The sequence below is a fragment of the Oryzias latipes genome, chromosome 2, assembly GCF_053564925.1.
Source record: "Oryzias latipes strain Hd-rR chromosome 2, Olatipes_Hd-rR_3.1".
Lineage (NCBI taxonomy): Eukaryota > Metazoa > Chordata > Actinopteri > Beloniformes > Adrianichthyidae > Oryzias > Oryzias latipes.
Genome location: NC_136238.1, coordinates 8,681,536 through 8,708,932, shown reverse-complemented (window position 1 = coordinate 8,708,932; position 27,397 = coordinate 8,681,536). Strand labels below are relative to the sequence as shown.

Here is a 27,397-nt window from a genome sequence, read left to right as displayed (position 1 = left end):
CCAAGGGTCTCCATCAAGAGCCTTTGGGGGAGATTTCATTTTTTCAGTTTTTCTTCTCCCTGTCAAAACCAGTGAAAAAGATTGGGATTTGATATCCTGTCACTCATCGCCTGACTTAGATTTGATGCGAAGGAAATTCAAAGGCTTTGGGTTGAATTTCCTCGTTGAGCACAAAGCAAGGGCGACAAATTAAAAAGGAAGGAGGAAAAACTATATAGTTTAGGGGTAAAGGGGAGTAAATGTAATGGCTAGTCAATAGGTATTGATTTTTGTGTGAAGCTCTGCACAGCAAAAAAAAAAAAAAAGAAGAAAAGGGTTAAGTCGTTGATCCAAAAAGAGGCTAAACCAGATCAGAAGATATTATCTGTTACTCACTGTGCCTAATCCTCTTCGCTATCGTGCATTGCTCTTTGGCCTGTTAGCTTCAACAACTCTCAGTCACCTTCCTGTTTTGCTTCCTTTTTCTCTCATTCTATGCATCCCCTTTGTGTTTCTGCCAAGCAGTCAAATGGATGTTGGCAGATTTTAAAGGCCCGTTGTCCAACTCCCTCTTGTGTGGAGGCCAAGTCAGCGTGCAATTTGGCAGCCGACGACACAAACACACTAAAGCAATTAGCACGGCCACCGACAGTCGCTTTGAGAGCTGGACGTTTGTTCGGTCCACGAGTCAAACAGTTTTATTTATTTCCAAAGGTCAGGACATTCCCTGTCAAAGGATTTTAGATCTGCTAATGTGTTTACAGAGCAGTCCAATAATGACAAAGGGATGTTAATAGGGCAGTTTTATGACAATACAGGTTCCATGACAACAATGCAATCTGGGTGGGGCAAGAAGATGCAAACTATTCTGCACACGGTGCACTCTACAGGAGGCGGAGCATGACCACCTTGCAGGGCTGACCACCCTTGCTGTCAGAAAAGATGACTCTCCTCTCAGTCATTGTTCTGAACACGAGAGGAGGCAAAGGGGGCAAAAATGCCATAGTAGCCTGGGAGCCTGATCCCTGAAAGAAGCGCGTCGGCTCTTGATACCAGTGGGCTCAACTCTCTTTGTATGCTTTTCTCTGAACTTTGATCAACTTGATTAAAAAATGGATTCAAGACTTTTTAAATAAAGCATATCAAAATGCCAATAGCTGAAGTAACAGACGTTCAAGTGTAGGCAGATTTCCCATGTGGCCCATTATCTCAGTAAATATTGTATCTTAAGTTTGCAGCAGTCAAAAAAAACTGTTGTTTAGAAGTCTGCTATTTAAGTACAAATTGGTGTCTAGAGTTAAGCATGCTTTAATTTGCTCAGAATTTTCTGTTAAATATCTATTGTTCAAGCATTGCATAACAATGCAAAGCTGCTTTTGTCATTGTCAGTATCAGCTGTTTTACATTGATGACCTATATGTCTCTACTGTAAAGAATTGCATATCAGTGCAAAGCTGCCTTTGTAGCTCCAAGCTAGCTGGCATGACATTAATTGTGTCAACGGATGAAAAGCTATGGTAATCAAAATAATTTAAACACTGGATCTAAAGCACCGGTGCAAAGTAACTAATAGGTGGCTTGTTAAAAAACCAGAATAATCTCCATTCACAACAAATGTGTAGTTTGTTTTCACAACTTTTGCTTTAATCCTGGATAGATTTACTTTAACCTTTGTGATATGATGAATCTACATAAAGTATTTTTTTTTTATTTCTTTGTCATCAAAAACTTTATCAACCAAAAAAGCTTGTCTTTTTAATTCACTTGTGACGGTCAAAGCTTTGGCACAAAAATTCTACCTGTTATTGTAAAAAGCATTAGATTTGTTTGTTTGTTTGTCAACCATGAAGCTACTAAAACTTATCTTTATTTCAGCCCTAAACAAACCAGTGACGTCAATGAACACTTTGCCCATCATTTTTTTTACTGTTAATGGATACAAGGGGGCAGCCGTGGTGCAAAGGTAGGGCAGTCGATCTCTGATTCAGTATATAAAGATTCCCGCCTTGCCTGTCGAAGTGTCCTTGGGCAGGACCCTGAACCCCACATTGCCTCTGGTCGTTGGTTCGGCAGTGGAGCTGCATTGGTGTGTGAATGTGTGTATGAATGGGGGAATGGGGAATGTGACTGTGAAGCGCATTGGGCCTCCGAGAAAGGTAGAAAAGTGCTACACAGGCATACGCCATTTACCATTTTACAACAAAAAGTACAAATGCAAGAGCCCAAAAATGTGAGGAAATTTTAGGGTTGGCTAACTCTGTAACTAATATACTAGTATGCTAAAAAAAGAGACAGAAAATAAGCCTTTAGATTCAATAAATACATTAAAATGTGTGGAGAATAAGAGGGCACTCAAAAAAACATTTTGATGACTGTTAAAAGCAAAAAAACTGGAGCTTCTCCTTATAATCTTGTTTAGTGACTCTTCATAATTATCCATTCCTCCTGGGCCTGTGGGCATCCAGTCTTCAATTATTGTAATAGAGTTTGACAGTCCCTTGGGAATATCTGGTGGGGGGGGATTTTATGTGCTTAATAAACCCTTTTCTTACTGCCCCTTAAGGCACTAGTGTTTGTCTTTGTAAGAACATGGTAAACCTTTTCCAGAGGCCAATCCTTGTGCCAGTTCAAACTGAAGACCATCCAACTTCACCAAGGACTGAGTGTGATAATACCTTAATTTTGATAACAATTCTTCTAAAAATACATCATAGTTGGTCTTTTTTGCATCAAATTGTGACTGCAGTAGTTTGCAACTAAACCCCGAAAAAGCTGTTACGCATTGTAAACAAATCTGACTACAGTTTTTACTGACTGTTACGTTTCCCCAGAGTATATAAAGTCACAAATGCAGAAAATATACAGAATAAAAAATCAAATATGACTTGCACTTTGTATTTAATAAAATATGGGACCAAGAACAGACATTTTATCTTAAAAGGCAGATCGTAATACTAATATAGTAATAGATGACAATAATGGCCTGAATATGTGCACCTTCACTACCATAACCCTATTTGACCTCACGAAACAAAGAAGGAATTGAATTAGTGTCTAGTGTATTTGCGGAACATACTAGCAATTATTCAGACAACCATAGCATAAAGAACATAAAGTCTTTATATTACTTTAAATCTCTAAATCCACTGAATTCCTCATCCTCTGGGTCACTTTTAAACAACTCTACCGAGGCTGTCACTTCTTCTGCGTTAATGTCAGTAGCAAATATTGATACACACACCTACAGTGACCTCCAGTGGCTTATAGTGGGAAAATATCCCACACATGAGCTTATTTATTTTACAATAAATATCACATAAGTCACACCTGAGTATGAGTCACATCCCCACCCAAACTATGCAAAGAAAACTCAACTTAGACTTAAAAAAAAAGTTAAATCTTTTTAATATTATGGTTTAATTATGTAGGGCTGTACAAAAACAAGCAGTAGAGAAGTAGATCTTTTTTGAGGAAAACAAATTGGTAATTGACTTACTATAAGTACATTTTGATTTCAAACATCTGTCAAGAATATAGCCAAAAGTTAAAACCTAGACTACAAAAGAGTATTTAAGTAATATTTTATCTTTATTTTTAATGGAATCAATCTACCACCAATGATTATTGAAGGTACTATACTAAGAAAAAAGAATAGAAAAAGATCATTTGATCCAATTTATTCCAATTCAGACTTAACTTCTGAAAATATTTTTTGAGAAGAGACTAATAAAAAATGTTTTCTTTACAAAAGTAGATTTTCTTTTTAAAAGGTCACTGTAAAAATGTCATGTTGACATTTAAATACGAGAATCTTAAGCACCTCCATGTTTCTCTGCATGTGGTAGATCCTCCATCTCCGATACAGCTCGTGATTTATGACGGCGGTTTTTCTTAGTGAGCAGAGGGCATGGAGCCCGCCATGTCAGTAAATACCTGCAATATTGCCTCATTTGCAGTACCTGTCAGAGTGACTTACGCTCGTGCACGCGCACACACCCGTACGTGCTCAGGAGCATGCCTCCCCTACCACCAAGTAAATTGGGTACATGTTCTTTAAAACCCTTTGTTTTTCTTGATGTATTGTCAGACATTGAGACTAAAGGACAAAAATTCATCCAGCCATCATCTGGGGGTGAGATGAAAAATGTATTTGAAACTAAAACAGCGACAGCAATGGACAAATGGGACAAAGGAGACAGATGGGTTGAAACAGCCCGGCAGGTGTAAGAGAGGATATAGAAGATACAGAGAATGAGCGCGGCAGACAGAAGGGTAGACTGCACGCCCTGAACTCAGCTGTCACTCCCCCACCTTCCCAACAACAGCTTCCTGTCACTCATAGCTGATGACAACCCCCATCCTGCCGCTACCACTCGTCACCTCAATCACACCAGGGCCTGATACTGTCATCAGACGCTAAGCGGCATATCCAACTAGCTCGCTGCTCTGTGTGTGTGTGTGTGGGTTTGTGTGAACCTGATTGGGTATGTGACCCCGTGCTGTGGAAAGAATGTGAGTGTGCTCAAATGCCTGATTGTATGTCTACAATTTGACAAGCAAGCCTTCTTGAGAAAAGTCTGTCTGACTGTCGGTCTTTCCGACACGTTCCCATTTTAAGGAAGGCGTATGGATTAGCCAACAGATAACCGTCGTAAATTGTTGCTGCCTACAGAAGAACAGCAAACGCTTCGATCTCAATGCAGTACAGAATACTAATGAAATCCTGTGTTCTGGTGTCGTGTCCTGACTATAGAGGGGGAACTTGGCGCTTTCTGGTTTGGATAAAATATTATTTTCCATTCAGAAATATTTGAAGCAACAGCTTGTTTCTAAATTGAGTTTGTGTTTTTTAAATATAAAATCACAAACCAGTTTGTACTAGATAAAGGGAAAAAAAGTACAAACTAATAGCATAATCCTACAGCTTCAGTGTGGATGCTGTTTGAATTAGCGTGACTCTTTGACCGTTTACGCAATTAAAGTTATTCTGAGGCTGAGAAAAGCAGTTTTACGCTGATACGCAAAACTTCAATAGTTAAGTGTTTACGCAATTAATGTGATCCAACTGTTTCTGAATTTACATCAGTAAAGTGTTGCATATCAGTGCAAACCTGTTTTTCTCTGATTTAGAATTAATTGGAATTAAACAGTTGAAGAGTGATGGTAGTTTGAAGAACATGTGGCCCCTTGCGAAATTATTCGACCCACTTGAATTTTTCCACCTTTTGCTACATTTCAGGCTGCAAACATTAAGATATAAAACTGTCAATTTTTGGGAAGAATCAACAACAAGCGGGACACAATCATGAGGTGGAACAAAATTTATTGGATATTTCAAACTTGTTTAACAAATAAAAAAATCTCAGAGGGCGCGCAAAATTATTCAGCCTCTTTACTTTCAGTGCAGCAAACTCTGTCCAGATGTTCAGTGAGGATCTCTGAATGATCCAATGTTGACCTAAACAACTAATGATGATAAATAGATTCCACCTGTATGTAATCAATGCACCTGCTCTGTGATAGTCTCAGAGGTCCAAAATGGATGGAGTTTCAGACCACTGCAAATCTACAACCCGGCCATCCATCGACACGTTCAGCTCAAACAAGGAGAAGACTGATTAGAGATGCAGCCAAGAGGCCCATGATCACAGGATGAACTGCAGAGATCTACAGCTGAGGTGGGAGAAGTCTGTCCATGGGACAACAATCAGTCATATTCTGCACAAATCTGGTTCTTATGGAACAGTGTCAAGAAAAAAAAGCAATTTCTTAAAGGTATCAATAAAAAGTGTTGTTTAATGTTTGCCACAAGCCACCTAGGAGACACACCAAACTTTTGGAAGGAGGTGCTCTGCTCAACAATGCAAAACGTCATGTTTGGTGTGAAAGCAACACAGCTCATCACCCTGAGCACACCATCACCACTGTCAAACACGGTGGTGGCAGCATGGTGGGAAGGGCCTGCTTTTCAGCAGGGACAGGGAGGCTAGATAGAATTGATGGGAAGATGGATGGAGCCAAATACAGGACCATTATGGAAGAAAACCTGATGGTGTGTGCAAAAGACCTGAGACTGGGAAGACTTTTTGTCTTCCAACAAGACAATGATCCAAAACATAAAGCAAAATCTACAATGGAATGGTTCACAAATAAACATATCCAGGTGTTAGAATGGCCAAGTCAAAGTCCAGACCTGAGTCCAATCGAGAATCAGTGGAGAGAACTGAAAACCGCTGATCACAATGCTCTCCATCCAACCTCAATGAGCTCCAGCTGTTTTGCAAGGAGGAATGAGCAAAATTCCAGGCCTTCCATGTGCATGACTGGTAGAGACTTACCCCAAGTGACTTACAGCTGTAATCACAGCAAAAGGTGGCGCAACAAAGTATTCGCTTAAGGGGGCTGAAGAATTTTGCACGCTGAATTTTTCAGTTTTTTATTTCATTTTTTAAGTTTGAAATATCCGATACATTTTGTCCCACTTTATGATTGTGTCCCACTTGTTGTTGACTCTTCACAAAGAATGGCAGTTTTATATCTTTATGGTTGCAGCCTGAACTGTGACAAAAGGTTGACAAGTTCAAGAGGGCCACATAATTTCACTGGGTTCACTGGGTTAAACCATTAACAATGTTTTTATACAACCAAAAATAAAATGATAATAATAATTCTGAACTTCTAAAGCAGAAAGTTTGAATCATTTGGTGACTAGCTTTCTTCAATTGGGGGACCTTTAGTATAGCCTTCGTAACAGGTCACACAGTAACGTGAAGTGGCACTACTACAACATTTCTAACCCAATGCTTATAAGAAATCTGAAACCAGCAAAATAGCCAACAAAATTTCTATAATGCTGTTTTACATTAGGGGTTGCATGTTTAGCTTGAAAACCCCTACTGATGAAGTCCAAAAGGTTCTTCCATGAGAGTTCAAGTTATCAAACTGCAGTTAGTATGCCTTCTGGGTGGAAAAAAGCTGCAGATCAGCTGTTCCAAGTACATTTGGTATAACGGGGCAGTTTTTCTTCTGACACTTTTGTAAATGATCTTACCCATCCCTATCGTATATTTTGACTACGTCTTTGCCATATATCACCATCAGAGAGTACCCTGGTGTATATGAGGTCAAAGATAGTTAAAATGATTGAAATGATAAAACCCTGTTTATCAATATAAATGTTGTGTTTACAATTTAAAGCACACCTTTTGCTAAAAAACTGCGGTATCTGCAGATGGTTGTTGGAGGTCTCAAACCACAAGAGTATTACCGCCATTCATTTCAGCGGAAATGTTTAAAGTGTGAGACTAACGGCTCACTCTGTCTCTTAAAGCCACTCGGAACATTTTCATTTTCTGCCTGTTTTCCGTTATTCGCCTGTATTGTCAATGCTTCATGCTCTTATGCAGGGGAGGGAGCTGGTGTCAGCTGGAAGAATGCTGCCGGAAGCTTTCACATCTGCCTGTCGGAAGGAATCAAAGTATCAACCATTCCTGAATTCATAGAAACACTCAAAATATGTGGGGTTTTTTTTTTTTTCATTTTCCACAACCAGACCCTAACAAAATTAATCTAGTGGAGGTATATGGCTCCAACTTCATCTCCTCTTCTCCATGCAATGCACCTTACATTTTACTGTCACAACAATTTAGCCAGAACTGGAATAAATTGGACAATAATGTGACTGGATTGGATTTTTTTCCTTCTGCGTTGTGCAATAACAAGATTTCAGTCATGAATTGCCTCTTTACAAATTAAAAGTTTGTAACTGATAGGACTTTTTAAATGCATATGTTTGCAGCATTTTAATACCGCCCAGACTGGCCACTTCCTCCATCTCCTCTAGAAGGATTACAAAAATATCACTGGAATGGCCAGGATGTCCTTATTTAAGCTTATAGGTCTTAGACGAGAACTTCAAATGAATCAAAGGACACAATCCCAAAACGCAAGTGCCCTGCAGAGGGCATGTAAATGGGCTGGTTCACAGGAGGATATTACAGTAATGGGCACTAAGGGGCACATTCCAGCTTGATTTCCAACATATCTTGGCATTTCCTGATTGACTGGACACACCTGATCCATGTAATCAGCTGTCAGTAGGGCAATGATATCTGGAGAACATGCAGACACGTTGGCCCCTGACACCGAAGTTGCCCACACTGGTCTAGTACACGATGTTGGATCTAGAAAAAACAATAACAAAAAAAAACAGTTTTACCTTTGTTGTTTACCATTATACACATGTCAGTGAAGACTTATGTTGTTAGGTCTGTATTTGTGCCTTAATGTTTAATTTTAACAATTGGTTTCACTTTCCAAAAATACTGCATCTACATCAATGCTTATATAATGACTAATTTAGTAAAAAGAAAAATGTTAAATCCTACTGGTGATTCATTAAAAAGCAAGAAACCAGATAAAAAGCCAAGTAAAATAGAAAAAATAAACCATTCATTGATGATGGGCCCCATTGTGCTGAAAATTTAGTTGGAGCCTGTAATTTCCCCGGAAAATGGCATCAAACCTGGACACAAGGTTTTTTAACTAATTTTCCTACCACAGCTAAAAGAAATCATCTGAATCGTGGGGTTTCCACATTGGTCTCACTTGTGTTCTCGTTAACTCAACTTCTGTTGCCCTCCTGGACCTTTCCAGGAGCTGTTTGTTGTTTTATTCAGATCTGTTCACATATTCAGACGATTGTCCCTTCCTGTCTGTGCGTGGTGTCTCATTTTTAAAATATCACTTGTGGGTTTACTCATTTGCTTTTATTACGACGAGTCAGAGGACACCAGAGGTGACGAGGAGGAGGGAGAATGGTTTGTGTGTTTGTCTCTGCATGTACCATGGACAATGATGTGCAGGATTATAGCTAACCTTTTCTTTTGGCCATTTTTAAAGTGATTAATTTGATGGTGTATTTGTAGCTGGGGGGCAGATGCGAGCGGGAAACTTATAATTGCCTCAGTCCTACATACCCTTCTCAATGTCAAGGCTATGACAGAGAACCCTAATTCAATAAATGTCTAATCGAGTACGAATCTAGATAAAAGAAGATGCTGCTGCTAAAAATAGTTTGACCATTCTAATGGCGTTATTCTCCTTCAGTTCACAAGTTTTAATGCTTTTATCCTCCTGCTTTTTTCACCTTTGATTCATTCTGTAAAATGTAGTATATTACGTGGAAAAAAAAGCTATTTTCTTGATTTAGTTTTACGCTTGCATGGAGTCTGGGGAGACGGGAAGGACAGTTTAAAAGAAATGTCAGAAAGGAAATAGAGGTTGGAGAGTTATATCCTGACATTTCACACAAGCAAGATAGATGCTACACGTTCCAAAAAATAGTTGAATGAAGTGCTACATTTGAAACGGGCCTGACAAGGTTATAAAGTCTGACTTTTTTCTTAATTTTTGTTGTATGTCCCAACATAGTAGCAACAAAAAACCAACCAGTTCAAACTCTTCCTTTTTGGGGGGGGAATTCTAATTGTTGGATATTATATTGTTTTGTAGTTGAAAATGATGAAGTACCGTAACAGCAAAGTCACAGTCGGTCAGAACCAACGTACAAGAATATGTAGAGTCTGTGACAATGTGTTTGTTTATTAAGACAATGTGTATTGATGGCAAATTAAGACCTCCAGAGCAGCAGACGGTGCAAGAGGACATTACACATGTAAACGTAATGAGAGCCAATAACCCAACAAAAAAGTAACCAAAAAGGAGCCCCCCCCCCCCCCCCAAATGTCTCTCTTGTTGGTAGAAGTAGCAGTTTTTGGTTTTCAGCAAAAGCGTACAAAAATCTGTAAAAGGCAGACATGTTTACTTTCAATCTAGTGGACTAAAACAGAGACATTTTCCGTAGTTACTAGGGGTGTAATGATTCATTTGAACAACAATTCGATATTTGTAGTTGCCAGTTTGATTCTATTTTGATTTTGATTCATTTTAAATGGTCCAATTCACTGTTCTAAAATGGATCCAGGTCATCTTTACCCAAAAGTTCAAACAGTGTGACTCTGAGATAAATACCTGAGTACTTGACAGCGCAGGTAAAGTTTTCCAGATTCCTTATCTTGCAAGATAAGAGAAAATAGATATGTATACAAATAAACAAGTAAAAAAGAAAACTGCCTAATGTATTGTCATTTTTGTCCACATCAGAACATTCTACCATGAACCATTCTATGGTCCCATTTGTTTGCTAAATTTAAAGTTTTCACACATTGGACTGGAATGATGAACTGATTTTTTACTGACATGTGTTGTCCACTGTGATGCACTTTGATTTTTATGTTATAGTAAAATAAACCTACCATGTCTAAATCCAAATGATATTTTATAGTTTCCATTCGATTATTAATTTATCCCATTTTGAAACGATGTTTTTAATGGTATTGTTCGATTTGATTTTGCTTTAGACAGATCGATCTGGTTAAACCCTAAGAATACACGTTGATTCATCGCTTAACTGTTACACCCATAGTAGTTACGATCACAAACAACTTTTCTCTAAAGATTTGTTTATTTCAATACTACACATCCACCTCCTGTCAGGGATGTCGTAGACATGGCAGACCCAGATGCTGGAACCCAGAAAGAACTTCAGACTCCAGATAGTTAGTAACAGAGTTTATTGCTCCAAGGGAAAAAGAGTTTCTAGGAGCGCTGTGGCACCAGGCTCTGGAGGTGCGTGACGTGGGAGCCGAGGACGGCCGGACCTCCTTGCGGTGGAGCGCAACCTCGGGGACCGTGAAGCGAGGCAAGGTGAGGCGAGGCGTGGACACCGAGGACAGCGGGACCACCTAGGAGAGAGGCGTGACGCCGAGGACGGCGTGACCAGCTAGAGGTGAGGAATGGAGAATAGCTCTGGACGAGGAACCAGCGTGGCCAATGGATGAGGAACCTGGAGATGAACAGAGAATGAGGTGAGCAAGGAAACTTGACTTGGTTAGCATAGACTAAAAGGCCAGGCTTAAGCACTCGAGTGAGTATAACAAACTGGCGCTGGATACTGGAGAGGAGAACCCTTATGAAGGCAGGCAGGAGATGAGGAGATGCAGGACAGCTGGTTCCAATCAGCAGAGCAGGAGCAGGAGTGCTGGGAGGGGGAGGTGGCTGACACAGGCACCGTGACACCTCCCAGCCCATTGAAACACAACCCAAACAAACTTTCTATACTAAATAAATGGCAGAGGATTATTTTTTAGTTTTAATGTCTAAGTTTCAGCTATCTTATCTACTTGCCTAATATTAAGTAGTCTACCTAATGTTTTGGAGCCAACCCTTTAACACCAGAGTTTTAGCTCCAGTGTTGACATTTTTTTGAATGTTCAACTATTTATACAGTTGCCGTAATTCCCAGGGAATCGGCCTACACAAAGAAATCGCATATTTATTGTCATTGTAATATCGGTTTGTGCAAGACGCCATATCGTAAATAAAATGTTATCATAAATGTTTACACACATGCTGAAAGAATCTAATGGCAGCTTAGTAAATTTGACAAAGCCTTTTACGCATTTGACTAATTGGATGGACCCCTTTTTGTGTTGCTTTTTGCTGGGGTTTCACAAATCATATTGTCATCGCAGTACTGACGCAGTACTCACCAATTGATCACTGATCAATTGTGGGCGGCTGTGGGGCAGCGGTAGGGCGGTCGACCCATGATCGTAAGGTTGCAGGTTCCTGAGTCAAAGTGTCCTTGGGCAAGACACTGAACCCCACCTTGCCTCTGGTGGTAGGCGGGCGCCTGTGTTTGGCAGCGGAGCGGCCACCAGTGTGTGAATGTGTGTATGACTGGGTGAATGTGACTGTAAAAGCGCTTTGTCCTTGTAGGTAGAAAAGGACCATACAAGTATATGCCAGTACTAATATCGCACATTGCAGTTTTCCTCATATCATGCAGCCCTACAAGGGATTCTTGAATTACATTAATTGCGTAAACGGTTGAAGGGTTACAGTAGTTTATAGGTGCATGCTATATTACTTGTCCACCAACAACACCTCTGGCATTAAAGGGTTTATACAAAAATAGCAGGAAGTCGACCCCCCGGTAAGTTGATGGAAATAAAACGTATGCTCTTATTGTGTACTTACCTAGACTAAGATTGCCTAGTCAGGCCAAGGCAGTGCCAGGAAAATGGACTTTAAACAGGATCATCAAGAAGGCAGGGTTTTGGGTTTGACTCTCTCTCTCTGTGAGAAAAGAGAACTCTATAAAAACTCCTACAATGGTTTGTAACACCAATAATCCTCTCCATTCACTTTCTGCTAGCAGAACAAGCTGTTTTTGATTAAATCCTTCCATGACATTACCGGCTATAAACCTACCTACATACCTGTCGAGTTAAATCGTTGAAAATTGTGTTTGTAAACAGCAGCAGAGAGTCAAACCATGCATGTCTCTGCTAATTTGTCCTTCTGTCGTTAGCCGACCCCTTTCTTCAAAATAAACACGTTCATTATTAGAGGGCTTTTATATTGAAGAATGCATTTGAAAGCCACAAAGTCTGAAGTAAACTAAATATAACAGCCAGTGTGACATCTCCACAATGGCAGCAATTATTAACAGTCAGAGAACAACTGACTGATGCACACTGTGCATCATCTATCCTTAAGCGTGCCACAATATTTCATCCACCTCTTGTTGCATTCATCTTGTGCAATCCTTGTCCTCATTTGCATTTTAATTCCTGTGCTTGTGCTGCTCAGCATAGCTAATCCTGTGCTAACCTAAATGAGGCCTGTGTTCCCGGTCTGAAGAGTGTGTCTTCCTGTCTCAGCCTCGCCGCCTTGAAACCGTCAGAGAGCGACACAACTTTCCCGTCCATGTGAGCGCGCTCGCACGGGCATCTTCCCACGTCCGCGCATCAGAAAGGATTAGAATAACTCAATTTCTGCTTTATATTTCCCCCCCTCAACATCACATATTGTTGAAGAAGACACAGTAGCCAATTAATCAAATCGTCACACCCTGGATTTATGCAACAGAAAAAGTCAGGCAGGCTGCTGAAGGAAAAAAAAAAAAGGTGACAAATTATGCCTCTTAGCTCCCCCTCTACATACGGTAAAAAGGTGCTTAGATGGAAAGAGGATTACAGCTCTCCTGCCCACCTGAGACGTCTGTTGGGGGTTTTATTGTGTTTGTGCGTGAAAAGCCTTTTTGCTAAAGTGCTGACAAGCCGTGGCCAAATGCCGAGACACAGTGAGAGAGATTCAAATTCTGCTGTTGGTGAGAGCTTCCTGATTTTATTTAGATAATGCTCAACACAGCAGCTGGTCATACGTGCAGAGGAAAGTGCATGCTGACTCGCGGTGGATGAATGCATTAAAACACATTTTATAGGCGCTAAGTCTGTGCTTGCTCGAGGAGCCCCTCTTGCGCTGCTTTAAACTTCCCAGTTTTTTTTTTTCTCCCAAGGTCCCAGACTATGCATTTTTAGACCCCCTCCCCACAGACTGAGATCCCATCGGTTTTAGACCCCACATCAGGAGCGTGAAATGCATGGATGTCAAAAAAATGTTCAATGGAAAGAGCTTTCGGGATCAACTTGAGTTGCTGGTGGTTCAAATAAAAGGCTGCTTGGCGGAGCGGGCTGGTGTGGTCCTGAGACAGTCCGTTTGCACTGGATAGTAGGGTTATTGATCGCTACTTAGTTGGTGATCTGGTTTAAAGAACAAAACAAAATCAACAATTCACATTTTAAACCAAGGTCTTTCCTATTTTATATGTCTGAATGGTACGGCTTCTCTGCTTTGCTAGCAGACGTGACATCACATAAATAATTACAAGATTTTTGTAATACTCTTACAGTCCCACACTAATCATCTTTTGATCTATTGTAAAAGCTTTCCCAATGGCCTTTTAACTATGATCATGCAGTTTTTAGCCAAATAAAAAAACTGCAGTTTTCTCAGAAATTGTATCAAATTTTTTCTATAGTAGGTCATTAGAAGTTTGCTTCCAAGTTGTGAGCAGAACAGTTGGCTTGGAGTAAGCCGCCCCATTTCCCATCATCCATCTGTTTTCACGCTCTCCCAATAGCTTACAGCCCCTTACAACCCCAACTTAACATTACCAGTGTAACTAAATGGTAAGCAGTAATGGGTTTATCCAGCCGTACAGTTTAGAGACAGAACCCACCATCCATCCATCCATCCATCCATCCATCCATCCATCCAGAAGAAGTACTCAAATATGCTATTTTACATTTAGTTTTCTTTATATATGTCCTCTGTTTTGGGTAAAATGTCACACGAACATGTCATAAAATCAAAAACCAAAAGCACAATTTTCACCGGAATAGGCCTTTAATTTCATTTTCATTATATTTTTTTACTAAACTTGTCAATTATATTTAAAGTAAAATAGTTTTTTTCAGATCTTCAGTCTCATTTTTCTTCATCTAAAAGAAACACTGGATGGTTTTAATTTGAAAATGATACCCTTTACAGACACTTTACTTTAAAGATTTATTTGCTTCCGGCGACATTGGCACATTCGGTTTTGTAGTGATTGGTCTGGACAAATTACGATACTACCAGAGAAGAAAATATTATGAAGTCTGTTGTAAACAAACACAGCTCTGACATAAAGCAAGATTGTATTCTAAACGTGCCTTTATTATTGTTATGATTATTATTGAACGCATGTTTGCTGATAGTTTTTTTAATCCGTGCGCCCAGTGCTTTATTATTGGCAGAACGGTCCCGGAAGAGCAACATTTAGCCGTGCTAACAACATTTTCAGCCACGGCTGAACTTAAACTGGAATAACAAGCGGATTGTGACAACATGTTATTAAAAAAATTACAAATAATTTTGTCAGACACAATTTATGAGGGAAAATAACTTTAGGTTACAAAAGGGAACGTAAAATGAAAGATTGTAGAGCCTGAGCAGATATCGGCGCTACGTAGTTTGTCCAAGTGGGGTGACCGCAGTGTGACGTTATCTTCAGTCGAAAGGACTCGGAACGGAAGTTCCAGGCCTAATGGTTATGGTACCTACACCGGTGCTCTGCTCCTGAGATGCAGTCCATTCGTGTGCCCTCTGTAGGGGACATGTTTTTGGGATTGTGTCCTTTGACTCATTTGAAGATCTTGATCTCGGATGTTTATACGTGTTTTTTCTGAAGCGGATTGAATATATCAGAATATTCAGATACACGTTACAGCCCTACTGGATAGGGCAGTCAGCATTTATTTATTCATTAAAATTTGTTTCAAACATGTTAATAATAAAAATAACATTGAACGAGATGCTAAATTATAGTGGGAATTATTCTTGAGACTAAAACGTAGCCTAAAGATGAAAATTAAACATTGTTTTGGTTTCAATAAAGGTTGGTTTACCCAAAAAAAGACCTAAAATTGCAACAAAACTGCTAACATAGTTGTCCTGAAAATGTCCAAACGTGGCCCTCTTACAGCTTGTTTTAAATTTAGACTGTTTATGAAGAATTGCCAATGTAATCCGTCTGCATTTTGGTATTCAAGGAAGAATCATGGTGAGTCCATAGACGGGTCGGGTCTTTTTCATCTCCTCTTTTCCTCCTCCCTCCTCTGTTTTCTTGTGATAAAGGCTGCCACCGACTGCGTAGGCTGCTGGGTCATTCAATGGTCTTCAAACACCCACACCGGTTGTGGATGTGTGTCCCAGTAATAGAAAGAGGATGGGAGCTGTTGTTTGCCACGGTCTTGACATTTCCATAAAGCTTCACTTATATACTTTTGTGAAGTTTTAAATGATTTTTCTTTTCTCTAATTACAGCGTTGGAGTAGAGCCATTCTTCCATGGCCCAAGGGGAGCTTTTTCAAGTCAAAGGGAGTCCAAGCAGGGTGCATTATTCTAACAGAATTCTTGTTTTATATGCAATCAAGGCTTTTATCAGGCGAAAGATGATCTAACGGATGCTGCTGAGCTCCTACATAAAAGGAAAACATATAGAGCTTTATTTTTTTTAATTAGATTGGACAAGGATAAAAGGTTAGAATGTCAAAAAACATGTTACTTTCAAGTGTTTTGATTTGATAATGCATTTCCTAATTTCATTAATATGCACATTTTCAGTAAGCAGTGACGGCAGTTTACAGCGTGGCTCGAATTTGATCAGAACTTTGCAGGGTTTTATGGGTAGTGCTAAAGATTTGACATATAAATGGGTAGAAATGGTAATTATTTATGGAGCTTTTAACCTAAAACCATGTTATTTGTGCTATTAATTCTAATCACTGGTCATCTGATGCTCTCTTTAGATTCAAACATGTCTTAGGTCTTTGTGACATAGGTTTGAAACACTGTTGGAAACATTTATTGTCCTCACGTTTGTCAGCTGCACATCTGTTGTGGGAATCCTTTATTCCACATGAGACATGGTGACTGTGGTGGAGGCCATTGGAGGAAGCTTAAATGAACTTGAAACGTGTCACTAGTCGCATAGGTTTGCATGAAATAGACATAGAAGATGGATTAAAAAGGTCATTACCAACCCAGAGGTACACTGCATTATTTTAATAGTGCTAACTATGAAGTTTGGCAAAATAAATGTTTCCTATGCCCTTTAGTTAGAACTATCAGCCTTAACTGTTAATACAAAGTTGGATGGATCCATCCATATGTGGTATTTATGAATCATTTGATCTGTTTTTAATATGTTGAGATGAAATTAAGACAATACCTGGCAATATTTTTCAATCCTCAACAACGCATTATTGCAAATTGTACTTTTGTAGTGTTGACGTATCTGCTTCATGTTTTTAGACGGTGAAAAATTATCTGCACACGCTGGTTGTAACTCTAGGTCGTTTAAGTCATTGTTGTCTTCATATTTGCAAATCTCAAATTCTTCTACCTGTAATCCTTTGATCTCTTAACAGCATCCAGACCTTTAACACTTGCCGCTCTGAATATTTTTCCTTTTTTGAACCTTGTCATGTTGTCTTTAAATGTCTCTCTTCCTATTCCGATTCATGGCTTCAAATTTGACATGTCATCTTCACCAAATCAAGATGGTTACAGCTATTTAGTTGTTACATTTGATTAGCTAATCTATAATTTCGTTAACAAGCAAATGGATGTATTTACTAAGTAGTAGTTATCTCAGGTTATACCATGGTCCGGGTGAATACTCGATTCTATTTGGCTGCTGGGTGTACATTAAAAAGTGATATACCACAGTGATAACCGCACAGTGAAAAAGAAGTTCCGGTTACCTAGCTTAAATGTTTTGTATCCCTGTGCCGGCTTCTTTAAAACAACCTTCTGCTTCATCATTTGGACAAAAACAAGCGGTAAGAGATGAACTTTCTCTCTGAACTGATGCTTCATTCCACCCATCAGATAGATCAGCATATATATATATATCACCGAATCTTGCGCGGACTATTTGTTACGTTGCGCCACACCATGTAACAAATAGTCCGCCCTTTGTGAGAAAAGCGATCTAAATCGGAAAAAAAAACAGGAATTAAGGAATAAGAACTGGTTAATATTTATTGCTTTTGTAAGTGACCATGGTATAAACTGGTTAATGGCCTTCGAAGTGTGCATTATCACTTTTTAACACACTTCGGGGAAATAACTGTCCTCTGCTTCTTGTCGGACGGTTCAGGCTTTGACGGCGTGCATAAAAAAATGATAATGCATACTTTGTCGGCCATTAACCCTTACTTGTCTCATCTCGTATATGAATAAGATTATACAGAGCAATTGTTTTTTTTTATTGGAGAGTGGCATTGAAAGAATTGAATCATTCTTTCTTAAACTGTACGGCATCACAAACACGTTTCAGTCCTATTAAGTTGTAAGTCAGCTTTTCTTCTATGGCCTCTTTCACACGAGGTCACAAAGGGTCTCAAAATGTAAAGAAATGAGGGTAAATTAAATAAAGTGTTCAAATAAAAACCAAATTAAACATAAATATTTAGCAAAGAATCTTGCCGCTTTCTGATATAATTCTGAACCTTTTTTTTTCTTTTTTAAAGAGTACAGCTTTGATCAGGCCTACGGACAAAGAAAGGGCTCTCAACTGACGTGGGACTAGAATCTAAAAAGGAGAGATCCACCTCTAGTTTTGTAGCAGGATTTGACTCAAAGGTGTTAAAGATCAAGTCAAGGAATAAGGGTTTGAAAGGTACCAAACTCTCCATAACCCTCCATGTAAAGCTCTCAAAGCTGATACTTGGGCTTTAAGTGGGCCGTCACTGCAAATCAAACAGGACAGGAGTGACTTGAGCAGAAGTGACATGGACAGGATTGATTTGAATCACGGTGCTGAGGGCATAAGTGACATGGACAGGGTGACGTGGATAGGAGTGATGTGGACAGGAGTGAAATGGGCAAGAGTAACAATGGCGCCAGTGATATGAACCGGAGTAATGTGTTCGGGGTGATGTGGACAGGCCGGAGGTGAGGAGTAGTGACGTGAACAAGATTGACTCTAGACAAGAGTAATGTGGAAAGGAGAGATGTGAATAACTGTGACTTGGGAAGGAGTGATTTGGACAGGACTGACGTGGACTGGAGTGCTCTGTGCAGGAGTGACATAAACAGGATTAGCTTGTACAAGAGTGGTTTTTGGCAGGAGTGAGGTGGGCAGAAGTGATTTAGGAGCAATTTGCATGGGCAGGAGCAACTTGGGCAGGAGTGACATGGACAGGGTTGGCGTGGGCAGGAGTAGCCTGGGCTGGAGTGCAGTGTGCAGGAGTGACGTACGCAGAACTGGCTTTGACGGGAGTGAGGTGGGCAGGAACGATTTGGGCAGAGGTGATGTTGGTCCTTCTATTCAGTACAATTCAAGCAGATGAAGCCGAATTGAAGAACAAAAAAACAGAATTGGAATGGTCCAGCCTTATTAAAATGAAAACATTGGTGGCTCATTCTAGTTCCTTTTGAGACATAATACTTTAATGTGTAGAAGTTCTGAATTATTTTCCTTAAATGTCTTTCAAAAGGCCATATTAGATTACATTACTCACTGCGGCTGCCTTTTTTTTTTTTACTTTGAGAATAACTTACATATCTGTACTGATTTGACTTTTTATGAGTACAAAGCAAAATAATCTTAATCAACTTTCCACTCTTCTGTCTGCTCCATAATGAGCATTGTTTTTAGTTTCTACCAGGTTTCTACCTTGATACTGTTTCCCGTTTAAGGATTTGTGAAGCTCACATTGTGAAGTGCTCGCCTAGAGTGCAGGTGTCTCATTTATAATCATGAAGTCAGTTGATTACAGACGCCCCGTGGAGTCTCCTCCAACAAACCAGAAGCTTTTACTCCTCAGTTGTCACACGCCAGTGTCAAGGTTCAAATCGACATAAAGGCGAATTAATATCATGCCATATTTGCCGTCTCGTGGCAACTTTAAACTTTGTCAACAAGTGAAAAGAGTACTCAGATGGAAAGCCAATCGAATCTGTAAGGTACCTTTTCTGTACTGACGGTTTGAGATACTTCGACTCTGAAGAATCCGTGAGTTCTGAAAAATAGTAGAACAAAAAATCACAAAATAAATTAGACGGAACATCACCTGTGTTTTTATTTTTATTTTTCTTTGAATGCAGCACACTTCCATACGTCACTGCAGTTTCCTCCATACCAACAGAAACAGCGGCTGCAATTTTAACGGCAAAGCAGACAAACTTGGATATATCACAGTATGTGTCTTTGTATGATTTAGCGGCACCGACCACAATAGTCTGACTGAAATGTGTTTATTTTTAGTTTTGGAAATTCTGTGAAAGGTTATGGAACATTTTTGAAAAAGTTATGGAACACTATTGCTAATTTAAAAGTGTACGGACGCTGAAGAAAGAGAATCAACCTTTATGATAGAGATTTGTGATACGGTGGTAATTAATAAAATGGTTGTAGTATGATAGAGATCATATGGCTTGGGTGTGGGGGTGCGTGGTGGGGGGGTGGGGTGGTGGTCTGGCCTGGCTTGGGGGGGTGGTCCCTTTGCCTGTGCTGGGGGGGGTTGGCGGGGGGCGCTGCTCGGGGGGGGGGGGGGGGGGGGCCCAGCGGCGCTGGATGGGCTTCCCATCTACGCCTGGGGCTGGGATCGGCCCTTCCCTGGCTCTGGGGCGGGACGGGATAACCCTCTTGGGGCCCCCGGTCGCTCTGGGTGTCCTCCGCTTCGGCTGCGGGGTCTGGGGTGGGGTGGGGTGGGGGGTCTTGTCGGCCCTGACCTGTGGGGGGGCATTCTGGGGGAGGGGGGGGGTCCACTATTGGTACGGGGCAGGGGGGGTTGACGGGTCGGGGTCTCCGCTGAGGCCATCGGCGGTTTCCCCGGCCGGTTGGCTGCCTCGGTCCCGTCGAGGCCTGACCAGAGCTCTTCTAGGGCCGGCGTTTGGGGGTGGGGGCCTGGGCTTGCTCCGGGGGGGGCCGGCGCTTTCTGGCTCCTCTCTCTCTGTGTGGGGGGGGTGGTGCTGGGCCTGGGGTGTCGGCGCCTCCGGGGGTGGGGCCCCTGGGCTGGGTGGGCCTGGCCCCCTTGCTGGGGGGGGGGGGGCGGGGGACAGCTGTTTGACCACCGGGGGACAGTCTATCAGCTGTCCCCAACTTACCCCCTTCCTCATATAACCTCATAATAGGGTGAGGGGGTGGGGGGCTTAGCCTGCGATGAGCCTTGGGGGGGGGGTTTACTAGGCAGTGGCCCCCCTCCTATGGTTGCCGTATGGAGTGGGCCCCCCCTCTTTCGGTTTTATTTGCACCTTAGACATGTAGGGCCCTTGGTAGGGGGGGTGCTTGGACATCACTGCCAGCAAGCAGCGGATGTCCTCCTAGCACCCTACCCGCCAATTTTAACCGAACCTTAGACATTTAGGGCCCCTTGGTGGGGAGGGTGAGGGGACGTCACTGTGAGTAATCAGGAGATGTCCCCTTAGTGCCCTACCCGCCAATTTTAACTGCACCCCCCTTAGTACACACACCCCTCCCCCCCAATATATACATCCCAACATAAACACACACACATGCACACACACACCATCTCAAACACACATACACGCACACACATTTTGCAAGGAAGGTGGGACCTGGGTCCATCTGTCCCCTGCCTCTTCCCTGGTGGGGGGTGCGGGCCCCTTTGCAACGGCGGCCGTGTCCCCGGGGTGCCGGCTTCCTGGGCCCGGCGGTGCTCTCTCCGCGCGGTGGGGGAGTTCACATTACATCTGAGCCGGGGGTGTCTGGTCCCTGGGGGGTGGGTTCTGGTCCTTGCTCCTGAGTGCTGGGCCCCGCCAAATTTCCAACTGTGGCCGAGCCTGGTCGGGCCATATTTATAACACCCCTTGTGGGCCCTCTGTTTTTCCCTGGGGTTCCCCCCTCCTGGGCGGGGGCGGCGGGCCTCCTGCCTCGCTCCTCCCTGGACCAACCGTGGGCCGGGCGGATGGCTGCCTGGAGTGCGGAGCGGGTCTCCCTTGGGGGGTCCTGGCTCGTACCTGGGGTTGGGGCGGGGGGATGCCCGGAACTCCTGGGTGGTGGTGGGGTGCTCGTTTGGGGCTGTGGGCGTCCTTCTCCGGTGGGGCTCTGCGTTGGGTTCTCCCGGCGCGGCGGGGGGGCTGCTCTCCTGGTTGGGCTGGGGCGGCGCTCTCTTTCCCTCCGTGCTTCCCTGGCCTCTGGCTCTGGGGGCCTTGCGGCGGCCCTGCTGGCCCTGGCCTGGGTGGCGGGCTTGGTCGCCTGGGCGGCGGTTGTTCCCTGCCGGTTCCCGTGTGGCGTTGGGGGGATTCCGGCTGCCGCTGCTGCTGCGGTGGGGGTCTTGGGGTGGGGATGGCTGGGCACTCTCCCTCCTTCTTTTCACGTTCCACCATCCATTTTAGAAGAACATAAAACCTCACCTGAGCACTGGTGTTAGCTCACCTTTGCACTAATAGCTTGCATGACTGAATGACTGAAATATTTCACACTAGTTGGTTTTAAGGCATAAGTATGCGTGTGTGAACACTATCTGTTTTGTGTACATGTCGACAGGTGGACATTTTTGCAGCTAGCAGGTGTGATTATAACATTTGAGTGTGTGTGTGGACGGGCCCCGCCCTTTTTGTACTGCATTTGAACCTTACCATAATGATTAACAACCAGTAAACTTGTTGCTGTATGCTGCTTCATGGTCTTATCCCCCTTCCCCTCCTATTATCACCCCCTACCCCCCCCTCTCTCTAGCGTCCCTCTCTCTTCTTCCCCTCTTTCCTTTTCCGTCCGGTCCAACACCAAAGATTTTCAGACATGATTGAAATTAACAAAGTTTGGCCTCAATTACAAAAGGGGTTTATTCAGACATACCTTTGGTTTGTCAGAAGATTAATAACCCCTCTTGTTAAAGCAAAATATGTCCAACACAAGAGGCCCTCAGCTCTCGTCTGTCTGCCCAGCTGTTGGACAGGACAAGTTAAAAAAAAAAAAAAAAAATGATAGAGATCATATTGAAACACCACCAATGTTGTAGACACTTCATACCTGTTAATTTTTTTTATCCTTACATTTTATTCATATTTTTGTTCTGGTAAATATTTGGTTACACCCTACTATTCGTTTAACTTAAATCATCAACTTTAACCAAAAAGAGAAGATGAATAGAAATGATTTTATTAATTGTTGTCTTATCTAAAGCACTCTCCAAGCAGAGATAATAAGAACACTTCCTTCTCCCCCACTAGTATGACACTTTACCTGCACGTTTCCCTATGCTAACCACCGTTTTCTCTGTCTTCCTGCTTGCCACGTTCAGTCTCTTTCACATCTGTTACATCACTTACCCAAGTCTGGCATGGACGCAGTTTGTTCATCAGACAGGACCTGGCAATGGCGAGCATCGACGATGCTGCTGAGGCCTTTTTAGCATTCACCTCAGCCTCTCTCCTCAGGACAGCAGGTCCTGCAGGGACATCAGTGTTAGGGGCTCTTAACATTCTATAGACAACTCGGCTCAGGGAGGAAGACTGAGTGGAGGGGGGCAGAAATTTGGAAGTGAAGAACAATAGTAAAAGCAAGACACCAGTGGTGAATGATCCTGAAAGGGAGGAGCCAAATGGCAGCAGAGAGTACATGCTATTGTGTGTGAGTTAAACACAGCTAAGGCAGTAGGCGGTGTGTCTGAGGACTGCAACCCAAATGTTGTAACTCCTTTTAAATCATTACCGAGCTACACACTATCAATCAATAGCTTTTACCTTAATATGCATGAGAGAGGAAGGCGGTGAGATGGCCGTGCTGCAAGTATTGTCCTTAAGTAGGCCGTGTAGACTTCCTGTTTTTACTTTTTTGAGTTACACCTACCAGCAAGACCACCTGCTTTTGGCCTGTAAAATACTGTTAACTGTTCAAAGCAAATAAGACATCATGGCTCTTTTCCCAGAAGTCTCTTTTAAAAAAACTAGTATGTATCAATGTTCTAGATTGGCGATTATAGACCACAATGCATTGCGTTTGAATGATTTGTCATTTGAAAAAGATGTTTTGTTTTGCTTTTTAAATAAATTAACCAAGTTCTCATCCTCAGAACACTGCAAATTCATAGATAGTCTTTGTAAAATGTTAATATTTATTATGCTTCTTTACTCCGGCAAATGGGTGACATCATCTTCAGCTTTTTAAAAGAAAGGAATAGTGAGCCATGTATTGCGTTGAAATCCAGGACACTAGATAATCCCACACTATATAGTGTTTTAGTGAGGAGAGCAGGAATTTGGACATACCCAGGGATACCCAGCCCTAAGTTACTACGGCCCCCCCTTAAAAAGCAAGTTTAAACACCACTAACGCTCCAAAGGCCCCTGCAATTGGAGCAAATTCTCCCTCAAGCTCTCTGGAGAAAACAGCGCAGTAGAATAGCATTTTCATAAATTATTATATTGTATATTGGTGTTTTTTTTCGTTTATGAAATGCTAGTTTTGTTTTTCCTGCTGTGCCATAAGCTAGCGGTTTTCACAATTTTCCAAAGTGCAATATGAAAGCATTGCCACTGTTGTCCATGTAAAGTGGACTAAATGAAAAACAACATGGTTTTAAAAATATTTTAGAAAATAAAGAACTAATACATTAGTTATCATCTTGAGAATGTAGAGAAACTTGGATAGTGATGTGATGAGCATGTCTTTGCTGGTTGTTTAATCTTATTTATATTTATTTATTTATTTATTTATTTTTACAAAAATCTTTAGAATAACATGAACATGTAATACTACTAGTAATGTAAACTGAGTGAAATGCAGTCATGCTGAGCACAACATATATCATAAACAGCTTAATGTTTGTAAGGATTAGTTTTGTGGTTTTTATATTTTTGCTATTTAAGCCAATCTTTCTCTGTACCCCATTTCTGACACCTGAATGCACGAAAGGACCATGATCACCTTTGATTCAAAGTCAAAATTAAACATTATTCTTCCAATTTCATCTGTAGCTTGTTGTAAACTGCTACCATCCTGTGAGATGCAACCCTTCCTCTGTTGCATTGTCAGACATGACAGATTGTTGTCCTCATGCCACGCTTGACCTCGTTGGAAAAGCTCGGCAGAGTGACTCATTACATTCTGAGCTCATCACTTCAGCTTCTTCTGCAATTTCACCAGTGCAGACACAATTATTATATGCCTGTTTACACAATACGCAAAGAAGATGGGAGCGAATAACAAAATTGACAGAATGAAAGAGCTGCTTTTTTATGAGGCATTTGATTGACCCTCTAAAGGCAAAGCAAACAATTACTTTTGTCATTTGTTGAGTTAGTTTATGGTATCAATCGTCAACCTGATCCTTGTTCCTAGCTAAAGATGGACTGATCCTTTCGAACAGTAAACAACGACAACATTTTTGTAAAATGGCTATAAAAGAACCCTGAAACATTCTTTGTACTTTGGTTTTTGTATTGGGCCTGTTAAAATGTGATATAGATTTTCTCTTAAACATCAAAACGGAAGCTAAGAAATGGACGCCAACTTCAGCCTTATCCGACTTTAAAGGTCTGATGCATGAATAAAGCAAAATGAAATGACATAACTGTTACCAAATTGGTATTTTCTAAATATAATATTAATGGCAGATTTAATGTATGCAATTTAATTGGCACCATATTTGTAACATCAGAGTGTACATAGGTAGCCACATATTGGGTGGAGAGGTCTAGTCTTCTGGGAACAACTGTTGGTATACTGTATAAATCCATATGTAGAAGAAGACTCCCGATTTTGTCTGTGAATAGCAGATTCCTTTTTTTTTTTTAGTCGAAGACTCTTCTGCTGCGTTCTTATCGGCTTCGGACAAACATATTTTCCAAAGACGTTTATGTTTTTAAACTTTTTTAGCTTTGGGCTTTTAATTTAGTGGTCGGAGCAGCTGCTTTAAGAAGTGGCGGATGTATAAAAGACACATGACTCCTTTAGAGTTCCTTTTCCTAAAGGAGAAAGCACCTCTACAATGGAACCATTTACCAGTTTAGTCACAAAATAGTGGCTTAGCTCTGAGCTTCTGAGCTAAAGAAAATTCCTTTATGGAAGAACTTACAATGAAGTTATTGACTATCATGGAAAAAAACAACTCCTTTCCTAAAGTGTGTACTCATCATTGATTATTGTCGCATACCTTAGTCACAATTGCCCCTACGGATGGATACGGACCGTCTGTGGGTAACAAATGGGCAGACTTGTATGGGGTAAATAGGATTCTAGAACACTTGGTGAGCCCACAGCCCACACATGGCCTGAACGACCCAAAAACCCACCCCACCTGTACAGGTCAACCCTCGTGCAGATTCAAGTGGCCAAGGCCTTACTGGTTATGTATGAGGTTTATATGTGACCAAAATGGTTTCCTACTTACATAAACCTAGATGTTTTTGTTCTAAGAAGGATCCTCAATGTGGTGGCTTTAACAGTTATCCATAAGATTGTTTTCACTAGTTCCAACAGCTGAGCAAACGTCAAGTCATGTCTTTCTTTTGACAAAAAGATACAAATAGATCACTCCTTCCAGTTCTCATGTCTCACATGTAAATCCTCTATTTGCTCTTGGCTATTTTCCAGCTCAATCGAATCCTGCCGTTCTGTGTGTGTGCGGTACATGCAGCAAGTTATAACTAAAACATTTGCAGAAAATCCGCTCCTGTCACTCCCTATCCCTTTCATTCCCCCCCTGGTTCCAACTTCCTACGCTTTTACGCCCCAGCTTGGTGCAGCTGGGTCTAAATTTGCCTGAACAAAACGCACAGTCTTTCGCCGCTCAATGGCGGCGGGTGCGTTCAGATGATTCCGCTTTGGGTGGGTGCGTCTGTCTCTGTCACACCGAAAACCGGGGGTGTTTGTGTGTCGACTTCCCCTCTGTGGGCGTCCTACTTCCGAGACACCAGTCAGACCCAAACTTTCAAACACACACATATTACACAGTCATACTTGACAAATTAATACTATTGTAATACATTAGCACATTTGCTGCAGAGGCTGCCACGGATTACTCTATTTGCAGCAGCAACCCTAATGAGAATTCATGTTTTAAATCAGTTGAGGAGACGCCGGCTGCTTCGGGATCATCTTTACTTTTTTTTTTTCATAACACACTCGTTTATTTTAGGACTCCAGAGCTAGCAGGTTTTGAATTCATTCTAAGAAGGTAAGTAAATAGTAAAATACTTCTGAAGCCCAAAGAATGCACTTAATCCAGCAAATGTGAGCACTGTTACTTTTCCAATTTAACAGAGCCACTGTATTATTCAGACAGTCTTCAGGATTGTGAATGGCAAATGAGCACAGGGAAAGTTTTATCTCCCCCGGTAACTTAAAAGTACTCATGGCACTTCAAAAGAAAAGGAATTCAGCCTCGGTGTGGAAGCATGGCAGTGCCCGTGTCTGCTGTAATTAACAATAAAAATCCCAAAGTTGTTGCGTCTGTTACTGAATCTGCATCTCAAAGCCTCTCAATAGTGTCAACAAAAGGTGTGCATCAGCTGAGTGGCTTTGAGAAAACAAAGAGCTCATAGAGGCAAATCTTCACCGCGTGTCGTCCGTCTCTCGTGCTGTTTGTTTGGTCTCTTTTATTTTTCTCTTCCCGTACGAACAAACAGCATGATGATGGTGCATCAGGATGAAAGAGTGGAGAGGAAATGAAAGAGCTGATGTGAAGGTAAACACGTGGTTGCCCCTTTTCAATTTGATTTTCGTTTCTCATCTACAATTCTGCCAGCTAATTAATTTCCCACATCATTAGCATATGCCACTTGGAATAAAATGTTTTTCCTCAACGCGCAACGCTTGTGTCTCCAGCATTCAAAAGATCAGGGTAAATTGGGACTTCTATTTCACTTCAGTGTGTTCTTTTTGAGGTTTATATCTCGGAATTCAGTCTCTTACAAATGTGATTGGCGAAACTCTTCTGCATTGTGATCCAGAATCAAAATCTTGAACAGCAGGAGCATATTTTCTTAT

General features: G+C 41.6%; 1 long non-coding RNA gene across 1 annotated transcript; it reads right to left on the bottom strand.

The window, feature by feature from the left end:
• Positions 1-8,148: 8,148 nt before the first annotated feature.
• LOC144984169 (uncharacterized) lies at positions 8,149-22,862 on the bottom strand. The gene is made up of 3 exons (XR_013647860.1): positions 22,738-22,862; positions 19,412-19,463; positions 8,149-8,162 (listed from the first exon to the last, which is right to left on the bottom strand). It is a non-coding gene; the product is annotated as an uncharacterized LOC144984169 (long non-coding RNA).
• Between the last annotated feature and the right edge of the window lie 4,535 nt (positions 22,863-27,397).